This window comes from Molossus molossus, unplaced genomic scaffold (assembly GCF_014108415.1).
Source record: "Molossus molossus isolate mMolMol1 unplaced genomic scaffold, mMolMol1.p scaffold_m16_p_24, whole genome shotgun sequence".
NCBI classification, from domain to species: Eukaryota; Metazoa; Chordata; class Mammalia; order Chiroptera; family Molossidae; genus Molossus; species Molossus molossus.
In genome coordinates, this window is record NW_023425360.1 from 11,218,417 (window position 1) to 11,244,437 (window position 26,021).

Below are 26,021 nucleotides of genomic sequence, written 5' to 3' on the forward strand. Positions count from 1 at the left end.
AGTGAGATCATATGGTATTTGCCTTTTTCTGCTTGGCTTATTTCACTTAGGATAATACTTTCCAGGTCCCTCCATGTCGTCTCAAAAGATAAGAGATCTTTCTTTCTTACAGCTGCATAGTACTCCATTGTGTATATGTACCACAGCTTTTTTATCCATTCTTCTACTGAAGGACACTTGGGCTGTTTCCAGATCTCAGCTATTGTAAATAGTGGTGCTACGAACATGGGGGTACATATATTCTTTCAGATTGGTGTTTCATCAAGTATTATATCTTAGAGATCATTTCTGGTCAACAGAATATTCTGTACAATGACTGTGATTGAGTTCATATCACGTTTCTTCTCAGCCCTTGTCTTAGTTTTTCAATTCTTGCCATTTATAAACAATGATGCAATGAACATCCTTGTAGAACTATCCTGGCAAATTTTTGTAGGTCGACTCTTATATGCTCAACTGCAATCGGTGTTTAAGATTATCTGAAAGATCATTTATTATTTAAATTCTAAACACGGCCCATTCAGGCCATAGAAGAAATATATCCCTGAGGTTGTTTGTGTTATCGATACAGACAGGGAAAGGAAAGAGTATTTATCTGTCTGCACCGCCATGTTCTAGAGTCAGTATGGGCAGAGGCAACTCTTTCCTTTTAAAGTCAACACATCAGCCCTGGCCAGTTTGGCTCAGCGGTTAGAGCATCAGCCTGTGGTCCAGAGAGACCCGGGTTCAGTTCCCACTAAGGGCATGTACCTCGGTTGCAGTTTGTCCCCAGCCCTGGTTGGTCGTGCGGGTGGAAGCCACTCGATGTGTCCCTTTCACGTCGATGTTTCTCTCTCTCTCTCTCTTCCTCTCTCTCCCTCCCACTCTATCTGAACAAAAAATGGAAAAATGTCCTCAGGTGAGGGAAAAAAAAATAATAACAAAAAAAAATTAAGTCAACACATCAGTGATATTTTTGTCCCTGGGTGACCAGAAATAGCCTAGGAACTGGTGAACTCAAAGCCCTTTTTAAAAATTCTCAAACTCACTCACTGTGTCTGTCATCGGCCCTAAGTGAGGAGGACATCAGAGACCAAAGAAAGTCGAGAAACGCCTCCCTGGGAACCCCCTGCTTCTGATACCCTGCCGGAGAGAGCCCAGGAGTGTGCATTTGAAAACTGCTTAATGTTGAGTGCATTAAATGTAGATGCTGCATATATGAAATTTTTATCAGGACAAAGGGTTACATCTGGTCTTCCAGGTTCACTTCTGAGTGGCAGCTACTGTTGTTGTTTATGAAACGTTCCAGATTATCTATGAGAAGGGTCTCAACCTCAGCACAATGCGGTTTTGTACAGTATCGTGCTCCGCGCCAGAGAGGGGGGCTGCTCTGTGAACTGTCGGATGTTTAATGGCATCTTCGGGCTGTGCTCATTAGAGGCCACCCCCCAGTTGTCTCTAGATATTATCAGATGTTCTTCCTGTTGAAAACCACTGGTCTAGGGTCACTCACACACACACACACTCACACACACACACAGTGCGTGTAACAGATATCACTTTGATAGATAATTCTTTTTTGAATTATTTCTGCTATATGAAATTCTACAATAAATGTATGTAAGTACCTCTATGGAGTCAGTTCTTCTGGGTCGAGGGTATACACGTATACAGTTGTGACAGGTATTAACCAGATTGCCTTCCAAGGAGATTGGCATCACGTGTAAGAGTGCCTGTCTCTCCAGACCTCTGCCAATTAGCGTGTTAACAGGCATTTTGACGACTTTCGATCCACAAGGTGAAAACTGCCTTTGTGTTCCGTGTTGGGCCTGGTATTCTAAAGAGGGGTTGCCCCCAAATGGGCCCCGTTACAGCTCCAAAGAGCAAGACGGGGTTCGGGTGAAGAATTTTGATGGAGCGGTTTGGTGGTTTTGGTTTTTTTTGGGGGGGGGCACCCCGAGTCCATCTGATCCAAGCAGTTCTCAAGGACAACTGCAGAGAGTTCTCAGGGAGCAGGACCCAGCCTCTGGAAGCCGTGTGCACGTTCCCACGACGTGCCGAAGCACAGCTCCCGGAGAGGCTGCTCGCGTTCCTGGAGATACGTGTGTGCGATAAATACTTTATCACTTTCAGCGTCTTTCGCCATCCGGGTGCTGGGGGTGGGGGTGGGGGACCGCCTGCCTTAATCTCCGCGCCGAGCTACAGATAGAAATGATCAAATGGAGTCAAGACAAGGATCAAACCTCATAAAAATCTTGCCTACAGCAAGTACCAAAAAAATCAGCGGTGCCAAGGTTCTGCAGGCCAAGAGAAGCCGGGGGTTGTGCAACGACCCAGGAGCGGTTGAAATTTCTGACAAAAACAGGGGCCTCATTGAAAATGGAAGCCTAAAAATGAAGCCTCATTTTTTTTTTTTTTTTTTTTTTTAAAAAAGGTCATTTTGATAGTTTGCTAATGTGAACACTGAAAACCATGGTTTCTGACCTCCAATGTTTCCTTCCTCTGTAAAGCCCGGGATAAAATAGATTTTCCATTCTGGGATTTTCTGGGTTGGTCACTTTGGCTTTAACTTAAACCAAGTTTTCAAGTGGTTGCATCAGCCCAGAATGTTCCACACTTTGCCTTTGCCTGATGGGAGACAAAGATCCATTCTTTCCCTCGGAACATTTGTTGGGAGCCTACTACGTGTCAGGTCCTCGGCTAGACTCTGGCGAAGGCCCGAGGTGAGTAAGACGCCGCACCCGCGGGCCAGGCCTCGTGTTCAAGATCGTCCCTGTGCAGAAGCTTTGCCAGCGTGTGTGGAGGCCCCCCGGACCCCCCAGCAGGAACTCTCAAGGTTAGGGCTCGGATGAACCAGAGCCATGGCTTTGACTATGCTCAGAAAAGCCACTGAAGTCTGTGTTCTGATCACTTCCTATTTACCCTGCTGGTGCAGAAGGGACCCCACCCTAAGAAATATGAGGTGGTTGTCACAGGACACCTGACAGTGGACAGATGAGCCTGGTTGCAGTGTGTGAGTCACACAGGCTCACGCCTGGGGAGGAGGGCACCAGACGCCCTGCAGGCCCCATGGGTGGTACACTCAGAAGCAGAACCAACCAGCAAGAGAGAAGAAAGGCCTTGTAGTGACAGGGGGCGAGGTGACCCCTGGTTCTTGCAGGAGAATGTGATGTGCTTCTCTGAATAACTGTGGGCTGACAGGGGCAGAGGACATTAGGTTTAGGGTCGGGTGGGTGTGGCCGGTCTGGCTGATGGGGGAACCAGCTGGGCAGGGGGCATGTATGTCTGCTGAGAAGGGGGAGCTCATGGTTAAGACTCTGGGACCCTGTGAAGTTCAAAGACTTCAAGACAGCACAAGGAATGTCAGGGCTCACAATACACTGTTAGGTTTGGTAGTGACAATGTCCCTTCTGTGTATCTTTTCTATCAGGAGCCCAGGGTCAGCGTTAACGGGCAGAGACCGAATTTGTGCCACTCACATAGTCTAACCATAAGCAATACTGGGCTTGGAAACACCCCTGAATCTTTCCATCAAACAGGCCAATCAGTTCTCCTTCTTTTACTGTTTGACTTAATTTGGCTTGACTTAGATTCCTGTTACTTGCAGCTAAAAAATGGCTAATAGACTAACAGAGCGACCTCACTTGTCTGTTCCGAAAACAAAGGGAGCGATTTACACCAACATGCTGGGCATTGGATGCTTTGCCTTGCCATTGCTCTCCCACACAGGTAACACACAGGTAACACACAGGAAACACACAGGTAACACACAGGAAACAGCAACATCCGCCCTCCAGTGGCTTACAGACCACCCCAGGCCCCCACCCGGGCTCCAGCCACACTTTCCCTTTGCTGTTTGAACAAAATAAGCTCAGTCCCACCGCAGAGACTTTGTTCTTCCCTCGACCTGACACACTGCTGCCCAGGTCTTCATCTGTCCAACTCCTTTTGTCACCCAGTTTAAATGTCACTGCCCCAGAGAAGCTTTCTGTGAATGCCAGCTAAGGCATCGCTCAGTTCCTGTCCCCACGCTCTTGTGCTGTTTTCATTTTCGCCCTTATCACTGCCGCCTGGGTACCGCCATGACGTCATGAGAACACGGATCTTCTCTGTGTTCTCGGCATGTAGAGCGGCCTCCGGATCACAGTGTGGCTCAGAGCAAGTCTGTGGAATCAGTGGGCAACCACACACGTGGATGCTACTTGCATGGTACAGGGAGATGACGTGGGTGCTTTACGTGGGTTGCTCAATGCGCAGAGCAACCTGAAGGAAGGATGGCTGTCATCTTATGGGGAAGAGAATTGTAAGTTTGGGGAAGAAAACAGGTTTGGAGAAGCTGAGCAACTTGCCCAGATTTACACACCTGGAAAATGGTAAACGTGTGATTTAAACAAAGGACCATTAGCCCGGCTGGTGTGGATCAGTGGCTAAGTGTTGACCCAGGCACCAAGAGGTCGCCGGTTCGATTCCCGGTCAGGGCACATGCCCAGGTTGTGGGCCTGATCCCCAGGTGGGGGGCGTGCAGGAGGCGGCCAATCGATGTTCTCTCTCATCGATGTCTCCATCTCTCTCTCCCTTTCCGTTCCTCTATCTCTAAAAAAAAAAAAAAAAAAATCACTAAAGAAAAAAAAATAATAAACAAAGGAGGATTAGAGTGGTTGTACCTTTTCAGTGTCTCCTCCAAGATTTGTCTCACATTCCAACAGTCTAAAATTCTAACATATAAATAGCAATTTGGGGGTGATTTGTATAATGTGACTATCACAGAGAGACCATTCCCTCTGTGTGAGATCTTAGGAATCGATTGGCCCAGACTAGGCCTACATGGGCATTCCATGAGCAGGGCAGACAGAGCATGGTACAGCTTGGGATGCATTTTGGAAGAAATTATTGAGGGAGAACTAGACAGTACCAGCATTTAGAAGACCTATCTGGGACAAAAATACAGAGGCAAAGAAGACAGTAGAGAGAGATCATGATCTTGTATACAAGGGGTAGGTGTGGGTGGGATATGGGGGGATATGTGAAAAGCAACATTTTTTTTGGATGGAACACAAAAAGTCAAAAGAAAATATACTCGAGGTTTAGAATTATTATAATTGACGTGCGAATGCATTGTTGGTTGTGGAGAGAATCTCCAAGTCTGAATAAACTCTGTGCGGAAGGAAAAATACCACCTCACAAAATGACAACACAAAATAGAAATTGAAAGGTTTATTTGAAGTTCGACTGTATAAAACATCCAACCGTCAGAGATTCGGGTTCTGGCTTTTTTAAAGTTTATTTCATCTTCATGCAGACTTTGACGTGTAAGAATATAAACTGAGCAGAGGTCTTTTATCTCCGTGGAGAACCTGAATTCATCATTTTCATGATCGGGCCTTCAAGAATAAAAACCTATGTGATATTCAAATCCGAAAAGTAAAAACAACATTTTGAATGCTTCAGAAAAGCTGTAATGGGCAACGTGAGAAGTGATACGCGTGTGGTACATTCTGATATTTAGGAAGAACCACATGGCAGACATGAGCCCTGTTGCTATGTATTATAACTGGAAGCATTTAATTATTTTTTAGTTCTCCCCTCCCCCCATTCAGAACATTGGCCACCTCCAAACATTCATACATATAAACATTTTACCAGTAGTTTTAATATTGTGCAATTTGAAGTTGAACATACTATTTCTATGTACTGAGAAAATGTTTTATACTATATATTCATTCCATATGAGGGTTATTATTTGGGAGTTGAATAAATTATATAATACTAAAATACTTCATCCCTTAAAGTTTTCTTTTTTATCTTCACATACTTTTAGACTTACCCAAAGTTGCCAACACATTACAGAAAATTCACCCAGCCTCCTCAAATGTTACTTTATTTATTTATTTTTATTTATTTATTTATTTTTTTTAATCCTCATCCGAGGACATTTTTCCATTTTTTGTACAGACAGAGTGGGAGGGAGAGAGAGGAAGAGAGAGAGAGAGGGAAACATTGATGTGAAAGGGACACATCGAGTGGCTGCCACCTGCACGACCAACCAGGGCCGGGGACAAACTGCAACCGAGGTACGTGCCCTTAGCGGGAACCGAACCCGGGCCTCTCCGGACCGCAGGCAGACGCTCTAACCGCTGAGCCAAACCGGCCAGGGCTCAAATGTTACTTTATATTAGGATAGTCCAATGATCCAAACACTATCAGCGGAACTTATTTGAATTTCATCCTTTTTCTCACTAATGTCTCCTGTTTGTACCAGGAGCCAACGCAGGATGCCAGTCTGCATTTCGTTGTCATGTCTCCTTGGTCTCTCTTCTAGTCTGTGACAGGTCCTCCGTCTCTTCCTTGTCTTTCATGACCTGGATACTTTTGATGAGTGTCCAGTATCCTGGTTAGTTATTTCATTGAATGTCTTTCAAATTGGGTTTGTTGATGTTTTCTCATTAGGGAATATGTTTATAGCAGGAATGCCAAAGAGGAACGAGCCCTTCCCTCTTGCATCACTGCATGGGGTACATGGTGTCTATATGCTTTGTTGCAGGTGACACTAAGCTTGTTCACTTGGTTAAGGGGTGTCTGCCGGATTTCTGAATAAACACCTTGTAGGGAGCTACTCTGAGACTATGCAAATGTCCTGTTTCTCGTCATTCTTTTGCCTGTGAATTTCTGCATCCATTAATAGTTCTTGCCTGCTACAGTTACTAACTGTGGTGTTTTCCGAATTTTATATTGTCTTCATTTCTTCTGCATGCTTTCCTTGGACTTCTCCTGTGAGCAAAGTTGGTACGTTCTCTCCCGTTTATTCATTCATTCAGTTATTATCAGTATGGACTCGCGGATGTTTATTTTGTTCTGTGGGTGATAGCCCAATACTGGCATGACCTGCCACGTTGCTTACATGGTCCCAGCTTTGGTTATGGGCAACTCTTTCAAGCAAACCCCAGTGTCCCTTTGACATGGCCTCATCATTTTTAAAATGCATTTCCTTGCTTTTCTGGCACGTGGGTTTGTCTAGTTGATTTTCTTTTCTCCTTTTCCAGTCCTGGGATCAATCATTTCTCCTAGGAGCCTGGTTTCTTTCATTGGAAAATGGCACTTAGATCTGGGTGTGTATCACGGAACTTGCAACGGAAGAGAAATACACACATGCCCCAGTGATTTTAACTCCAAAGAACTTGCTGTGTACAGTTCCAAGTGGATTCTGTTTTTATCTTTTTAAAATAATTTTTTTTTCTTTATTGATATATTAGACAGACAGAGGAAGGGAGAGGGAGAGAGAGATAGAAGCATCAATGAGAGAGAACATAGATTGGCCGCCTCCTGCATGCCCCCCACTGGGGATCAGGCCCACAACCTGGGCATGTGTCCTGACCGGGAATCGAACTGGCGACCTCTTAGTGCATGGGTCGACCCTCAACCACTGAGCCATACTGGCTGGGCAGATTATGTTTTTATCTTTAGGTTTAATTTAAAATGCGGAATTTCGATTTTTCTGAAATATCTAGAAGTCATTAGATCCTACGTCGGATTTACAAGTCAAAATCACAAGTAAAGTAAGTGACCTTACCAAGCAGATATAGTTTCTCTTATGTGTGATATTTCTCAACGAGACACACGCCCTTACGCAGAATTAAATTTGGAGCATCTGCTAATTTGGGGTAACACGTAAAACCTTCCATTTTAATTGTTTACCCTCATATAAGATTGAGACAGCATGAAAAATATTTATCGGGACACTTGGCCTGGTTCACAGCATATTTAATAAATATCTACTTTGTGTACGCGTGGGGGACACAGATTGAACATGGTCTGGTATGACTCCTGTGTTCAAGCTGCTCACAAGTTAAAATGCCTTCGACACTCTTTTTTACCCCAATCACTTTTTGCCCTAGTTTCACTTGGTTTGGATAAACTTATTTTTTTTTCCTTTATGAGCCCCTCCCCTTTTTTTCTTGTTCCTATATACCTCAGTTTCAAAATTCTGCTTAAACGTATCCTCCTTCAAGAAGTCCTCCCTAAATGATCCATTCTCATCTAGTTGTATCCGTCTCCAACCCCACTAGGCTAAGGCTATTTTGTGCCACGGGACCTCAAATTCAACTTGAGCAGAAGTCCTCATACTGCCTTCCCCTAGCCCTGTGAATCTCATCTTCCTCCAGGGTTCTCCACCAAGGAACCCAAAAGCAGAAGCCTGGGGGCCACTGAGACTCCTCTGCTGTCTGTAACCCCAGATTCAGTGGTCAGCAGGCAGGTCAATTCTACCTACTAACTAGTCTATTTCTTTTAGACTTGCTTTCTCTTTATCACCAGGCAACTGTTTTCATTCAGGTCCTCTTTCTTCCCTGTCTTACTTACCCTCTGTCTTAAATGGGTCCCCTGGAAAGAAGACCTCCAAACAAGGATTTTGGTGCAGGGAATTTATTGGGAGGTGATCCCAGGAAGTACGGTTGAGGGAGTGGGGAAGCGAGACAGGGGAAGGGAGGAGACAATACAAAGTGTGCAAATAAATGGATCACTCTTTTTTTTTTTTATCCTCATTCGAGGACATTTTTCCATTTTTTGTACAGACAGAGTGGGAGGGAGAGAGAGGAAGAGAGAGAGAGGGAAACATCGATGTGAAAGGGACACATCGAGTGGCTGCCACCCACACAACCAACCAGGGCCGGGGACAAACTGCAACCGAGGTACATGCCCTTAGCGGGAACCGAACCCGGGTCTCTCTGGACCACAGGTCGACACTCTAACCGCTGAGCCAAACCGGCCAGGGCAAAATGGATCACTCTTGAGGAGACTGGGGGTCAATCCACTTGGACTCCCCGCCCCTTCTGAGATGTTTTTAGGGAGCATGAGGTGTGATGAAGCTGGGGTATTTATCCACTGACTTGAGCCCTCTTCTGGGACCAGAGTATGTCCTCAACAGAGACGGAGCCATCAGCATGTGTGGGGACAGTCTGGGGAGATCTTCAGGGAGGGGGTCTTCAGACAGCAATGAGTACACCTTGAGTGTCTCCTAACTGGTTGTCCTGTTCCAGTCTTGCAACCCCCTCCACCTCCAACTTCCGCCCCAAGCGATACTTCTAAAATGCCTAACAGCTTAAAATCACCTGCTTAAAATCACCAGTGGCTTCCCATTGCTTTCAGAAAAATCTAAATGTCCTCCCAACTACTCTTCAGCTTCCCCTCCCCCCCTTCCCAGCAAGTGATCCAGATTCCAGGCCCCGGGCACACTGTATGGGCTGTGGTTCTCTCTTGAGCCACACCCCAAGGGTCCTTGAACACAGCAGTTGCTCATAAATATTTAACAAACATTCATTCGATTGCTACATGCCAGGCACTGTGCTAGACACTGCACATCAATTAAGGAGCTCTTGTCTTCAAGGAGCTTCCTCTTTAAAGGGGACGGGAGAGACACACATAAAGGAATACTTATCTTCAAACTCAGACACTGTATTAGAGGAGGGTTCTTAGAGAAAGTGATGCCTAAGTGGAGACCTGATGAATATAAAGGGGTTTATCCTGCAGACATAAGGAAGTAACTTGCGTGCTGAGAAACTTCTGTGATTTCCGAATGGGGATGGTGAGGTGCCTGGCAGGAACATGTGAAGGTGAGGGATGCCCACCTCCTAGGGAGGGTGGGCTTTATTCTGCGGATCAAGTATAATAAAAGGGCCCTTGTTTCATCCATCCCAGGCTTTCTAGATTCACTGTGGATTGCGTCCTCTAAGGAGCCTTCCCTAATTTTCTCGCTTCCTTAGATTCTTACCATCTGGGCTCTCCTAGTACCCTAGGAAACCCCTCTCTGGTGGTCACAGGGTGGCTTGTGTTTTAGGGTGTATCTCCCCCCACGGCCTGCCGGCCTCTTTGAAGAACTGCTCTTCCTCGCCTCAGTATTGCTGTACAGTGAGAGTCCCTTGAGCTCAGACACACCCGAGTGCTCTAAAGAGGCCAGAGAGAGTGGGAGAATGGACAGGTGCTGCTCCTTAGACGTAAAAGCAAACATAAGTGCTCGCACATGGTCTCTGTCACGCTGTGTGCTGGGAGTTGCTGAAGACGCCGGAGCCCAGGTATGTTTCGGTGGCTTGAACAGAGGCTGTGATGATACCCTAAAATTGGTGACTTTAATTACAAATAAGAGTGATCCTGTCTAGCTAATGGATTTAACTGTGCTCCAGAATCCTTTTTTTTTTTTTTTTTTAATCCTCATCCGAGGACATTTTTCCATTGTTTGTTCAGATAGAGTGGGAGAGAGAGTGAGAGTGAGAGAGAGAGAGACATCGACGTGAAAGGGACACATCGAGTGGCTGCCACCCACATGACCCAACCAGGGCCGGGGACAAACTGCAACCGAGGTACATGCCCTTAGCGGGAACCGAACTCGGGTCTCTCCAGACCACAAGTCAACGCTCTAACCGCTGAGCCAAACCGGCCAGGGCAGAATTCTTAAACTTACTCTTCCTTCCTTCCTTCTTACCACTCCCTGCAATTCTTCCGCGGCTGCCTTGCTGCCCAGAGGGTGGTGGGGAGAGAGGTGCTCTCTTAGGTGATGGAAAGAAACACTCTTTTCATCTCTGCTTTGGCTGGACTCACAGCCAAGTTCTCTGCCTGGCTTCCCGGAGTGACCCATCGCGTGTGAATGGGTAGGAGGTGGTCAATGTGAGCTGACTCTTCTGTGCCCCAAGAGAGTCAGCTTTTGCCAGGGTGGGAGATGGGGTGGGGCCATGAGAGGGTGAAAACCTCCTTTGGAACACTCTGTTCCTCTCCTTCCAGGGTGGGAATGAGGGAGTCATTGCTCACTGTCCCCTTGCCTCAGATCCCAGGCTTTGATGGAGAAGTGTCACACTCCTGGAACAGGGAAGCTAAATCCAGCTGGGTTTACAGCTTCTGGCAGATTAAAAAAGCATGCGTTTCCACACGACTTGCTGAGTTACACCCAATGTTAACGTGTTAAAAAAAAAAAAAAACCCTCCCTGCAGTCCCTGCTGCTGGCTTCTCTGAACACTGACATTGTGAGGCTCTGAGCAGCACTCCAAGCTTACTTTCCAGTGTCTGGTGTTTATGCGCCTCTTCTGAGCTGGGTTTTCCCCCAATGCATTGCCTCCTCCTCAAGGGAGGAAGCCTGCGAGCCTCCAGCTTCCTTAGTAACTTCCCAGTTCCTCTGCCCACAGCCTCTTGGAGTCTGCTCATAAGCTCCGGCTTTGTGTCCATTGCACAGGAGGTGAGCAGCGTGGCCTGAGACATGTGGCGGAGTTTGAGCAGCCTTTAGGACGCAAAGACCAACAATGGCTCCCCTCCAAATGACCCCCCTCCAGAAAACAGTAAAAACCCCACAAAACAGAACAGCTGTCCCAAGCGCATCTTCTTCGCACGGCTCTCAGAAAAGGCAGTATGCAGAGCGGTTAGTAGTTCAAGTCCTCAGAGCCCTCTTAAGCTCTGTGACCTCAAGAGGTTACTTGAGCGCTCTGCTTCTCTTTCCTCCTCTGCAAAATGGGAATAGAAACTGAATCTAGTTCAGGGCGATGTTGTAAGAAATAATGAGCTACTTGCGGCGCACAGTTGAGCGCTCAAGGCATACTGGCTATGCCGATTAGTAATTAGCTATTAGTAATCTACAGATTAGGAAGTTGTGTCTCTCGCAGTACTTGGTGAGCTTGGCTGGCTGGTCCCAAAGGGGTGGCCGGCTTGCCAAGCCCCTTGAAGATCTGCTCTCTCCGGACCCGGGTCCAAGCCGCCTAGGCGGGGGCCTGGGTGCCACTGTGATTGCTCAGTGAGGTTGACCTGGGGGCTGCACAGGTGCAGCCCTGACCACAGACAGGGTGTGGGCTCCTGCGCGGAAGCCCGGGTCCGCAGAGGCCAAGCGTGCCGTACGGGGCACTGGCCCCGGCCCGTGAGCCGGCAGGGGGCGTCTGGGCCGTCCAGAAGGGCGTCTGGGCCGTCCAGAAGGATGCCGCCTGGCGTGGGACCTCGGGTTCTGCGAACTCTCGCTGGAGCCCAGGCCCCGCCCCCGCCCCGGGGAGCCCCTCCCCCTGGCGCCCCGGGTTGGCTGCCGCTCGCGGCCACGCGCAGCCATTTGCCCCGCGCCGCGTCACTTAGGCTGCTGGGGCTGGTCCGGGAGGTGGGGGCGGCGTGCGCGAAGCTGTCCGGCTACCCCGCCCTGGGAGACGCCCCAACCCTCATCAAGTGACCAGTGTCCCTCCCTGGAGAACACGGTCCTTCAGGGGAAAGCGAGCTCCGTCCCGCACCCGGCGCCAGACCGCCGTCATCTCCCTTCCTGTGCTGGCTGATGTGCCTCCTAACCCACCCGGAAAAACATAGTCCGCCCCTCTTGTCCTTGCAGTCGCGCTCGCTCCCAATCGCTGCGACTCCCGTGGCCCGCACCCGTGCCTTTCCCATTCCAAGCACTCCAGGCCCCGCCAAGGGGATCAGGCAGCTCGGAGAAGAACGCTTAGGGGCGAAGCCAGACGGGGAGCCGGGGGACAGGAAGGGAAAGGCGAGGCTGGCGGAGGGACACCGCGGGCCGCGTAGTGCGCATGCGCGCGGGCAGGAACGAGTTCCGGTCTGGCCCGGGCCTGTCTCCTAAAAATAGCCCCGGTGTGGGGATCCGTGCGCGGATGTCCCGGCGAGTCCCGGGCTGAAGGAGGCGTCTCCGGGCGACGCGGGGCGCTGGTGGCGGGTCCCGGCTGCAGCGTGTGTGTGCCCGCCGGCTGCTCCGGAGACGCGGTGAGGGCCTGCGGCGGTGGGGCTCGGTCCTGGGGGCCGGGGGTGTCAGAGGGGCGACCTCTGGACGAGGGGGCCGGGTAGGGGCTGAGGCACGCCGGGGCGGGATGCGGTGTGACGGGGAGGGGAGCCCGCTGGCCGCGGGGACACCGGGACAGGGCGGCGTCCGGCTGGCAGGAGGCCGGGTCGCAGGCTCGCGGCGCTGGGGCGGGTGGGGTGCGGGTGGGCGGCCGGAGGGGGTCGAGTGGGCTCCACACCGAGGGACGAGGCGCCCCAGGAGTGGGGGCGGGGTGCCCCGAGGGCGGGCCCGGGGACAGAGTGGTGTCGCCGGGCAGGGAGGGACTGGGCAGCTGGGACTGGGCCGGTGGAGCCTCCGGGGCGCGCTGGGCGCTGGGGCTGGGGGACAGCGGTGGACGTCACCGCTTGGAAAGTTGAAGGAGTTCCCTGGGCGCCCGGAGCCTTTGGGGTTCGGATCGCGGGATCGCGCTCCGAGGCGGGGGTCTCCCCGGAGGGGTTGACCCCCATGTGGGGGGCATTCCGCGCTGGGGTTGGACGCGGAGAAGTCCCCTCACTTCTGCTTTGGGGGAAGGTGGGTTTCCAGGGGCGGAACACTGAGGTCCGAACTCCCCGTGGGTGTCGTGTCAGCGGTGGGCGTCCGAGGGCCCGAGCGCCCGCCCGGGGGGCGCGGGCCCGGGGCACCTGCGGGTGCAGACACCCGACCCAGCCGGGAAACATCGCAGGGACCGAGGGGCCGAGGGCGGAACAGCCTGCTGCCCCCGACGCCCAAGCAGTTCCCGGGGCCGCGGGGACGGGCTTGCGTGATAGAAACTTTGCTTTTTTTATTCCGTGTCATCCGTCTTGGCACAGCGAGAATTAAGTTAGTAGGTGACATCGTGCAAACAACTTTGGGAAGAGGGAACGTTTCTGAATTAGAAAAACATTTTAATTTTTCTCCCCCCTCCGTGAAAGTGCAGACTGGAAAAGTGTGATTCCGGAGATAACGTTAACGTGTGTTTCAGTGTACAATGCAGTTGGGACTCCAGTAATTGTGCTATCGGAGAGGCCTGCTGTGATGTGTTAACAATAGTATATGTGTTTGAAAACAAATATTGTCTCGGATTCTTCAAGTTATTATTATTATTTTTAACCGCAGCATGTTTCCCTTGTGTCTTGTATCATGTATTATTAGTACACGGAGAGAAGGTTCTTTAAAGCGCAATTAGGTGTACATTACACGCGAGTACTTTCCCTTTAAGAATCCAGCTGTGTTGTTTTGGCAACTGCCAAGTACTCCAATTTGTCAGTTTTAAAATCTGTTACCTTGGCCGTAGTTGAACAGTCAGTCTGTGGAAAAGATAAACAAAATAGCTGTAAAAAAAATTTTAAAGCATAAATATGGCATTTATTTTAAGAAATATGAATTGAGGGGTGGAGGGTAAAATAACTATTGTGCTATGGCTTTTGCATGTCCAATTTTTGGTTTTTGGTTTTTTTTGGGGGGTGTATATTTTTGGAGGGCTTAGTCTACTCATCTTTAACTGTATGGTAACTTTTGTTTTAGGAGAAAAGTAAAAAAATGTTTTCACTAAGGTGGATGCCAATTTTAGTTAGACTTTATAGCAAATGTAATGAACATGTTGTTTGGCATAAGATACTGAAATTAGTTTGTTCTATGTGATGGTGTCCTGATTGATTCTGGAGTCGCTTGCAGTTCTCACTGAGCATTGTTGTAAAAAGTTGTGTTAACAGTGGTAGAATAATCAAAGTATTCTGAAGAGCCAAAACTGGGATTTAAATACCATGTAGCTCAGTCTTTAACACTTTGTTTGCAAAATCGTTTCCAATAGATCTTAATTACTAAAGCGATCAATTTGTTGAAGTCACTTTGTGGAAGAAATAGTGATGTTCCTAAACAAATTTGCTCATCTGTTTTATTTCATCCACACTATTGTTACATGCGTGTTAAACTGTTTCTTTTTTTCATGTTGGAACAAAGGTGATAAGATTATATTTAGCTCAAATTACTTTCCAGCAAAAGTTTTTAAAAAATTGTTAAGGGATGTAAGTGAGTGGTGGAGGTTGTTCAGTGGAAGGAAAATAGCTCATTGGGGCTCAGAAGTAATAAGTGTAATTTCACTGTGTTGAATTACGGTTTGAGAAGAACCTCCTTCCATTTTCTTGGAGTTTTTATTTTTCCTTCATAGGTATGTGTGACAAAGTTTTTTTTTTTTTATAAATGCAATTGGAAATAATCTCTTCAAGATGTTGAGTTATTTGGAGTGGTTTATTTTTTCAAAACAATTGCATCATAGCTTTGCATTTTCCGTTTAGAATGTTGTGCAGGTTAATATTAATTTTATTAATATTCAAGCAGTAGCAACATCAGTCATTAATTTAGTTACCAAGAGAGAAATAGTGAAGTGTATTCTGAGGGTGGTTAAGTAATTATGGAAATGTTTATTAGAACATGATTTTAAAGTTTGAGCTATTTAATTACATCTTTAGTAGATTTGTGTTGTGGTTTACGAGGAGGACGCTGTAAACAAATTTGTTCCTGGGAAGTAGCATGCTGTCAGTCAGGTTTTGAAAAGCCTCCTTTTTTTTTTTCCTTTCTCTTGGCTGCTTTTATTCTGGTGAGAGGTCAAACAGCGATGATGGTCCTGGATTGCCTGTGGGCATGGTAATCAGACCATTCCCCCATTTTTGTTTTTTGAAGATGCACTCATGGAAGCTATGAATATTATAAAGTCTAGCTGGAATTTTCTTTTATCAGTGATGGGGCAATGAAAATACGGCTTTGTGGATTAAAAATGATCACTTGCTTTTTTCTAGATTAGAAAGAAAATCTGTGAACACACTTAGTAAATGAAGGAGTGCCCTCTCAATGCTTAAGTAGTTAGAGAAGTATAAATGTGGAAAATCATATCAATCTTTCGGTTAGAAAACCTCCAACAAAGGAACACTTGAACATGTGCTGATTTGCAAGTCCTCCTAAAGGAAGACTTTCAGTTTGCCATCAGATCTTGGTTCAGATCTCAGCACTGCTGCTGACAAAGTTATGCAACATTTCTAACCCCTGAAGGAATCACACTACCTGCCCCTTGGAATTGTTAGAATTAAATGAAGTAATGGTATGAGAGTTTCTAACACACTGCCTACGGCTTAATGCTCAAAAATGCACATTGCCTAGTCTCCCTTTATTCCTTCCTCCATACCTCCATCGCTTATATAGGTACTTTGTCTAGTTACTTGTATGTGTAAAGTGTGACCAAAGGATTTTCTATAGTGTATACATTCAGGAGACTGCACATGTATTTATTTGGGACGCGATATCCCAGCCTCTGAAATTCATTGTTAAAGTATACGTAAAATGTTTAGTTGGCTCTTCTACATTAGATTTTTCATCTGCCATCATTGTTTGAGTCTAACCTCCATAATTTCCCCAAATATTTTTTTAAAAATTGAGTTAAATATAAGTATTTTCCCTACTCTTCAGTGAAATGTGTCCTTTGGGAATTAACTGTGTCTTCAAGAGACAGTAATTAAACTTTAAAATTAGAAAAATATTTTTATAACACAGCTGGAATAGGTATAATTTTATTTATTTTATTTTTTGTTAATTCTTACCTGAGGATTTTTTTCCATTGGTTTTTTTTTTAGAGAGAGTGGAAGGAGGGGGTCGGCAAGAGAGAAACATCCATGTGAGAGAGACACATCGATTGGTTCCCTTCCACACACGCCCGGACCAATCGAACCTGCAACCCAGGTACATGCCCTTGACTGGGAATTAAACCTGGGACCCCTTGGTGCACAGGCTGGCACTCTCACCATTGGGTTACACCAGCCAGGGCTGGAATAGGTATATTTTATTTTATTTTTTTGTACTCTTCACCTGAGGATATTTTTCTACTTCTCATCAGATAAAGGGAGAGAGAGAGGGAGGGAAGGAGAGGGAGAGAGGGAGGGAGGGAAGGAGAGAGGGAGAGAGTGAATCAGAGAGAAATATCCATGTTATAGAAGCCACATTGCCTGGTTGCCTCCTGCATGACCCCACCAGGGCAGGGGACAAACTGCAACAGAGGCACGTACCCTTGACTGGAATTGAACCTGTGACTTTTTAGTCCATGGGCCGATGCTCTAACCGCTGAGGCAAACCAGCTAGGGTGAAATAGGTATATTTTAAAAATAGCTTTAGTAGGTGTCTACAGGGTGGGGCAAAACGAGGTTTTCAGTTGTGAGTCTGAGAAGCAGTTTATTATTTAAAAATTTTTTAAAAACATCTTTTCTTTATTGATTTTTAGAGATAGAGGAAGGGAGAGGGAGAGAGAAATACAAACATTGATGAGAGAAAACATCGATTGGTTGCCTCCTGCCTGCCCCACGCTGGGGATTGGGCCCACAACCTGGGCATGTGTCCTGACTGGGAATCCAACTGTCGACCTCTTTGTGCATGGGTCAACGCTCAACCACTGAGTCACACTGGCTGGGCTATTATCTTATTATTTATCAATTGTATTGTTTTCTGTATGAATAACTATAAATCTACTTTTGCTCCATCCTGTATAATCTTTTTATACTTCATTTTACCTGCTTTGTGGAACTAAATGATTTTATCTGTGTACTCCATAATATATGGACTTGTGTCCAGTTTATTATAATTGCATGTAAACCCATGTAAAGTCTCATAGCACTTGATGTCTTTGACACATAGTTAATAAATACTATATTTTAATATACATTTTTATTTACTGATTTTAATCATTATTTGTATTTACTGAATTTAATCGGTATTTATTGAACTTAATATTTTAGTTAATATCCAGTTGTCTTAGTAATCACTTGAGATGAAATCATAAGCATATAAGTTAAAAAATTAGCTGGTTTCTGAGGTGGAATGCCAATATTTGAATACTGGTGTGTGACAGCAGGTAACTTACTTCTTGAGTTGAATAACTGATGGTGCTGAAAGCCAGAGGAATTGTTAACATGCGTGAAAAACACACTAGTCAATCAGACTTCTGATAAACATCAACCACGGCACATCTTTTTATGGTTGTCTTGAACCAATATTTTATTTTTTTCTTATACAAAAATATAAACTTTAGTTTATGAACTTAAAAAAAAAATCCAACCATCAATAAAGTTATGTTTTGAGAAATATTTTGGTAGTGGGTGGTAAATTTATACTGCATGAGCTGGACCATTTGACCAGGTTATTTTTGTTACCAGCAGCATGCTTATGCAGGTTGACTTGGATTAGTTTGAGTTATGATTTGTGACCCTTGGAAAAAGGGGTCCTTTTCATTTAACCTGGGAAGGTAACTGTTGGCTTATTAAAACAAGGTGCTCTTGCATTGACTAGCCCTGTGTTTGCTTGTCTCACCTCTTATTCCCACCCCTAACAATCCATCTTTTGCTTAGAGATGGACGTTATATTTCTAAAATGCAGATCTAAGTGCCATTCTTCTTTGAAGAAAAAATTTGAAGGCTTAGAAAGTCAGTAGAGAGGCAGTCATTTAAGGCGTAAGAGATCGGCTCTAAAGTCATACTGCCTTAGTTAGAATATCCCCTCTAGTACTTTGTGTTCTTTGGCAAGCTCGCAGTCTTCTTGCAGCTCAGTGTATAAAATAGTGATTATAATATTACCTACTTCATAGGGTTGTGGAGAGGATGAAATGAGCTGTGGATTGTAAAGGCTTTAGCACAGTGCTTGGTACCTAACGCAGTGATTTTTGTTCCCTACCAGTACTGGCGTTGCTACTACTGCTGTCGCTATTGTTTTAGTCGTGGTTCACTTCATCATAGGATTCTGTCCTGTCTTCCCAGGGTCATTGTCAGCCACGACCCTTCAGTTTCTCCGACCCAGTTAAGGCCAGCTGTTGATGAATGCTGATGCTGACCACTTTAATTTTTCTAGCCTAGAATTTTTTCTTAGTTTGATATCCACTTGGAAATCGAGTTGGAATTTCAGACATATTAGCCATGTGACTAAAATACAGCTAGCTACTCCTCTCCGCCAGCCCTCTTCCTCCCTCCAGCCCCAGCCCTCTGTGTCTGTGCCGGCTCGCTCGCTCTCTCAGGGACTGGCAGTGCCCGAGCGACAGCCGAGGGTACCTTTCTGGATTCATTTCTTCCGTCTCAACCTGAGTCCAGTCACACTTCTGTGGTGCCTTCGAATCCACCTCGAGCCGCCCGCCCCTTGGTCCTCACTGCGGCCTCTTGATTTCAGGGCCTCGTTCTCTCGTGTTCACTCCCGCAGCAGCCTCCTCACGGGGCTTCTCGCTGCTTTTCTTGCTCTTCAAAGCTTTTCTCACCAGCGGCTCTGGGCATGATGTTAAGAGCTAAATCCTGTCATTTCTCTGCTCCGACCCTGCCAGTGGCTTCCCGGCCCTCTCGAAGTAACCCGGTACTGCCTCCCGAGCCCGAGTGGCCCGAATGATCTGCTCCTCCTCTGTCTTCCTCTCGTCACTCTCCCCTCATTATCGGGTGCCCGCCACACGGACCCTGCCGTGTTCTCTAAACTCTCTGTCCTTATTTAGGGTCCTTTTCACCTTTTGTCATAACTGCTTGAGATGATCTTCATAAGACGGGTCTGACTAAACCCTTTTCACTGCGTCACTGAGACCATCCTGTGTAATGTTGCACTTCATCAGTTACTGTCTCACACATCTTGTTTATTTCCTTTAAGACACTTATTGTAATGTATACATATCTTGTTTGTTTCATTATTGCTTCTTTATGGTCTTTCTCCGTTACCTGAGTAGAAGCTCCGTGAAGGCAGTGCCCTCGTCTGTCTCGCTGGTGGCTGTCTCCAGGCATTAGCACACTGCCTGGCTCTTGGGAACAGCAAATATTTGAATGAGGGCTTCTGTATCTTTTGTTCATGTTTTTGCGAGGAATTGGTCCGTTCCTTTGCTTATATACCTATTATATTATTTATTCTTGAAGTTGTAGCTCAAATGTCATCTGTGCTACCAATTTTAATCTCTCTAGACAAAGTTTTTCTCCCTTGCTGTTGACATACACACACTGTTTATAGAATAAATACCATTTTATAATATTTGGATAATTGTAATTGATGTCATTGTCTGCTAGGCTGTCCTACATCAAAGACTGTGTGCCCGGTGCCTTCCAGTCTATTCTGGTGTATAGTGGATGCTCAGTAAATGTCGAAGTTCTCTTAATCAATTAAAATGACCAGCCACAAATTAGTTTTCCCAGGCTGCCTTTAAAATTATAAAGGTATTTTCCAGACTGTAAAATACCACCTTATGAGTTTGTATACATACATACTGTCATCCGCATTTTGGGTCAAGGCAATAATCTCAGAGCTGTGGGGCACAAGGGCCATTTGCTGATGCTCCCTTTGCCTTCCCGCTGGGCCGCGAGCAGCCGTCTTGCTGGGGGCCGTATTTCCAGTTTGAAGTACCTGTCCCTGTAAAACAGTGCGAGAAAGTGTAGTTATTAGTTGCTCCTTACTAACCAACATCCCCTCCATTTTTTCCCTTCAGCTTATCCATCTAATTTTGTTTTATTTCAGAAAGACCAGGGGGAGGGGACTCTGCAATTTAACATAGTATACATGAAGTACAATACTATATTGCTAACAGATTTGCAAAGAGCTTTTGTGGCCAACATTAGGAGCCTAACCACTTTTTTTTTTCCCTTCTCTGATCCTCACCCAAGGATATTTTTTCCATTGATTTTTAGATAGAGTGGGAGGGAGGAAGGAAGGGAGAGAGAGCAACATCGATGTGAGAGACACATTGATTGGTTGCCTCCCGCACAACCAGGCCTAGGGGCCAGAGATGGAATGTGCCCAGGTACGTGCCCTTGACCTCAAATGGAACTCTTGGGCCAAGCTCTAACTACTTAGCAAAACTGTCCAGGGCCTAACCACTATTTTTTGCTTGTTTTTTCCTAACCACTATTTGTAACAGTGAAAATCATTCACATTTTATTTTATTTATTTATTTATTTATTTTGTTCCTCACCCGAGGACATTTTTTGTTCAGATAGAGTGGGAGGGAGAGAGAGGAAGAGAGAGAGAGAGAGAAACATCGACGTGAAAGGGACGTATCGAGTGGCCGCCTCCTGCACGACCCAACCAGGGCTGGGACAAACTGCAACTGAGGTACGTGCCCTTAGTGGGAACCGAACCTGGGTCTCTCTGGACCGCAGGCCGACGCTCCAACCAGTGAACCAAACTGGCCAGGACTCATTCCACATTTTAAACAGCTGACTTACAAATGGGCTTTTGGAATATATCCCATTTGCAAGTTGGGGACTACTTTAGCAAAATGTTTATTTTGATACTGAAAACCTTTTCCCTAATGGTGTTACACTTAATTTGACATGGATTATGAAGGGAGAGGGAGAAAAGAATCTGGGAATCAAGATTTGGTTGTTCAGAAATGGCTCAGTTCCCCAAAGTAAAATTTTAGTATTGCCAAAAAAGTTTTGTTTTGGAAAAAAACTTAGAGAAAAGTTACAAGAACGGTACAATGAACTTTCATATACCTGTCACCTAGAGTCACCAATTGTCAATGTTTGACATATTAGCTGTATTATTCTTTATATTTAGAGTGGCCCCAAAATTTGGAAACAGATATTTATATTTATTTTATTTACAGTTTGAAGTTCCTTGATTACACCTGGAGTGTGTCAAAGATGGACGTTTGCTCAGTTAAAGTCAGCGGCTTCTGAGCTGACGCAAAACAGCACTCTCTACAAGGGATAGATGGAAATGCTGCGTTAATTCACTGTGTACTGTGATAACAAGGAAACGCCTGTTAGATGGTGTCTTGTGAAGGAATAGCAGGAATCCACTCTGTAGATCTGTTGCCTCCTCTTACTCTTCTAAATATTTTTGTTACTGAACCATTTGAGAGGTTGCACACATCACGATCCTTTCCCCTAATTGTTTCAGCTGATATCTTCGAAGAACAAAGACATATTCTTACATAACCATAGTATGATGGAGTCAAGAAGTTTAAAATTGATACTATAGTATACAATTCCTGGTGGAATCTCAATTGTGCCAATTATATCCTTTAATAGCATTTTTCTAATCTAATATTATCTATTGCATTATAGCTGTCATTGCATTATAGTTTTCATATCTTGTCTCTTAATCTGAAGCAGCCCTTCAACCTTTTTTTTTCCTCTTCCTGACATTGAAAGTTCTGAAGAATCCAGGCCTTTTGTCTTATAGGATGTCTGTCAGTGTGGGTTTGTCATGCTGCTGCTTTGTTGTTAGGTTCCGGCTATGCATTTTTGGCAGGATTGCCCCGTACGTGATGATGTATCCTCAGCACACATTAAGGAGGCAGTGTGACGTCAGTGTGACCCATTGTGTTGGTGATGTTTACTTGGATCACGTAGTTAAGGTTTGCCTGCCAGTTTTCTCCATATAAAGTTATCATTGTCATCTTTGTTATTATTGAAAAATTTGTGGGGAGACACTTTGAGACTGTAAATATTCTGTCCTCTCTGAAATGTTCATGTAATAGTTGTAGCATCATTGATGATTCTTGCTGTGGTTTCAAAATGGTGTTTTCCATGATTCCTTCCACACTTATTAGCTGGCATTTTAGTCCATTGTAAAGAAGGGCTTTTTCTGCTCATTTGTGTATTTAATATCAATATAAATTCATAGACTCTCTTTTTATTAGGTAGGTTATACTGTATTATTTGTTAGTACGGTATTCATTTTGATATCCACACTAACTCACATTTGGTCATTGGGTGTTCCTTCAGCTTAACTCATTGATTGTTTTGATGTGTTCTTATCCTTTTCGGAGCACTTCCTTCTTTTGAGACAATACATTATTCCAGATCATCGTCTGCTTTTCCTACTGCTGTCTTAGAATGAGCCCTTTCTTCAAGGGGTCCTGGTTTCTTTTATTGGTAAGAGTATTTAGAAACCAAGGACTGGGCAGTAGATGTGTGTGTTGGTACTGAAGTTGCACTGTTCCCGGGCCCTTTCGCCGTCCAGGCTAAGACATTTTGAGTTGATGCTGATTCCACAGACAGGAGATTATAATTTCTCTTTACGTTCCTGAAACTCCTTAGAAGAAAGTCTTTTCCTTTGAAAGTGTTAACAATTTAAGTGACTGCTTTTACCTGATTTTTCTCTGTAATTCTGTAATGGTTGGGTGGTGGTTTCCAAAACATTTTAAGCTTCTTGGGAGTAAGAATCCTGTTTTATATGTATCTTTATTCAGTGAATACATTCCACAGGCCTTGAATATAGTTGATGTGCATATGTTGTTTATAACAAGTAATTATAATAATGACTCAGTATTATCTTTACTACTCTTATATCATAATTAAATATTTTTATGTTTGTTATAACATTTTAGGTAATTTTGTGGATTCTTTAAAGTGAATTGCTGCTGATTCATTTGTTCTGTTTTTAGTAACTCTGCTATCCTAGAAAGAATGAAATTTTTAAAGTTTTTCAACTTCAAAATTTAAAACCCTAATTCCTGAGATTAAAGGATGTAATTAAAGAACATCAAAATGACTAATCTTGGCATTGCTGTTTTATAGTGTTTTGTTGTTTAGCAAGTAATAACCTTTCTGGGCATCACTTTAATTATAAAATGAGATGATATCTAGATCCTTTTTAACTGTACATGCTTTATACCTAATTAACATTGAATTGTTTGTGAAAGTAAAATTAAGTGCCACAAAATATAGTGGAAAGAAGATTGTGCTCCTGAGCCAGGAGTTTGTTGGCTCTTAATTCTTTGTAAGCATTGTGTTACTTCGGCGCTTTATTTCACAGAAATGGTCATGACCTGTTCGTTAGTCCATGGGGCTAGGTGATGGGCAGGCCAGTGAATAGGCTTGGCTTGTAGTCCGATGCATGGGAGTGTGGACATATGTATGTCTGTGATCCACTTCACTGAGTGTTTGATGTGGGCAGTACAGAGTTCTCCAGGAACACAGGGAAGGGGTGATTCACCCAGTTTCAAGGAGGCAGACAAATTTATCCCAGAAGTGACACCTTCAATTTAGGTTGAGACCTGCCGAGTGAAGAGGACAGCATTGTGAAGAGGGGTGTTGTTTACCAGACCTGTGTTAAGGACACAAGATGCACGTAAAGAGCTTGACTTGTTGGAGAAACGCAGAGGACAGCGTGGGGGCCAGGCGCTGCAGGAGTGGTGCAGGATGGGACCGAGAGGTGCACGGGGCCAGGCTGTGACCAACCGTAAGCTCTTAAGGAATTGGTACCTTTTCCTAGGGAAAATGGAAGCTCTTACGCTTGGGAGGAAATTAATGGAAAAGATAATACTGATTGTACTGTGGAGAATTCTTTGGGCAGAGTTAAAGCTGCGAGGCAGGGAGAATAATTAAAGGGTGCTACAGCAAACTAGTTGAAAGGGGTACAGTGGCTTGGACTACAGTGCGATGATGATCGGAGAAAGTGGATTTGAGAGAGACATCGGCGGTAGAATGAAAGGACTCAGTGATGGGGTGGGCCTGCGCAAGGTGACAGAAAGAGTTAGGAGTGAGCATCAGGCGCATGGGAACTGAAAATTAACGGCCTTTTGCACCGAAGAGAAGCAGGCTGGAGAAGGAGGTGTCTCCCTGTGAGAGAGCGCCTGGCTGGACCGGGAGAGGTGGCAGAGTGGGAAGTCTGTCACTGTCATGAGTGCAACGGTTCCCCCGTGACACGGCTGAGGCTTCGGCCATGAAATGGGTATTCGAAGAGGAGTGGGAGTGAAGAAATGAAGTGGGCAGGGAACTGAGGATTTACCTACAAAAAGTGTAAGGAGAAGTCTTGATATTCATTCTTTTCTTGTCTTTGTGATCTGGATGCTTTTGAGAAGTACTGGTTATTACTGTTTAGGACGTCTTTGAGTATGGGTTTCTTTTATGCTTTCTTATGATTCATTTGGGATTTTGCATTTTTGGCTATACTACCAGAGTAATGATGTCATACTAGGAGGTACATTTTATATCGGGGTACATGATGTCAGTGTCTCATTACTGGTAATGTTAATTTTGATTACATAATTAAGATGGCCTCCACTGGTTTCCCCATTTTTTTTTTTTTTAATCCTCACCTGAGGATATTTTTCCATTTGTCATCAGATAGAGTGGGTGGGAGGCAAGGGAGAGTGAGGAGAGCGAGGAGAGAGAGAAACGTCAATGTGAGAGAGACACATTGACTAGTTGCCTCTCACATGACCTGACCAGGGCTGGGGACAAAACAGAACCAAGGTACATGCCCTTGACCGGAATTGAACCAGACTCATTGGCCTGCAGGCGATGCCCTAACCTGCTGAGCCAAACCGGTCAGGGCCGGTTTCTCCATTTTTAAGTTTGTTTTTCTCTTTGAAAATGATAAATATTTTAGGGCAGAGTCTGTGTTAAATTTCTTGTTTCTCTTTAGACTTGCACCCACTCATTTTAGCATCCATCAGGGGAACTTATCTACAGTGCTTATTACGGTAATAGTTACCTAATGATGATTTTGTAGTTTTTTTTTCTTTATCAGTGGAAATTCTTCTGTAGTAAGGAATTGTCCCTTCTTGGTCATTTATTTATTCACTTATTTATATTAGTATAGGCTGAAAGATATTTTATTTTGTAGGTTATAATTTCACATCATTGTTACTTATTTTATTGCTGAGATCGTCCCGCTTTGGCCACTGAAAGCTCCCCTGGTTGACTGTTGTGACTTTGACTTGGCTCCATCCTTTTTGAAGAACTTCCTCACTTTCTGGTACTATGAGAAACTGCTGGCTCAACTTGTACTTGACCTGTCCCAATCCTGGAATCATCCTCTTCCAGCGAGCCCTGGCTTTGTTGGGGGAGGGCAGTTAGAAACCACGCTCTGGGTGCTAGGTGTGCTCATTGCCACTGGGGCGTCACTGTTTCTAGACCTCTCGGTAGAGCTCAGGAGGTCCGTGTGTGCGCCGACCCACGTGCACATCTGCCGCCAGGCTCTGTCACGGGCTGTGTTCCTGAGTCCTGAGCGAGGTGAGGCGAGGGTGTGCAGGAAGTGCCACAGGTAATGGGGGCAGTGGAGTCAGAGGAACAGACTCGGAAAGCTTTGTCATTGACACATTAAATAGAAGGAGCCTAATGAACCTACTTAAAATAGCAGCGTGGTTTTAGACATGCTAAATGGTTAAGTAATACATAAGAAAATATGTGTCAAATATGGTACTTCACTATTAAAAAACCATAGGTTTGCTTATGTGAGTGAGTGTCGGAAGGGCCGTGACTTGTAAGCTACTGTGAAGCAGTGGGTGGGGAGTTACCTGACATCAGGTGCAGCGTGACACCACTGTGGGTGGAGTAGCTCAGGA

At 45.3% G+C, this 26,021-nt stretch overlaps 1 protein-coding gene across 4 annotated transcripts in view; it reads left to right on the forward strand.

Annotated features, from left to right (window-relative positions):
• The first annotated feature begins 12,598 nt into the window (after positions 1–12,598).
• Positions 12,599–26,021, forward strand: part of MEF2A (myocyte enhancer factor 2A) — a 91,796-nt gene continuing 78,373 nt past the window's right edge. For all 4 annotated transcript variants that reach the window (XM_036278120.1, XM_036278123.1, XM_036278119.1 and 1 more), the window contains exon 1: positions 12,599–12,696. The gene's annotated coding sequence lies outside the window, so the exon portion shown is untranslated. The remainder of the gene's footprint in view (positions 12,697–26,021) is intronic.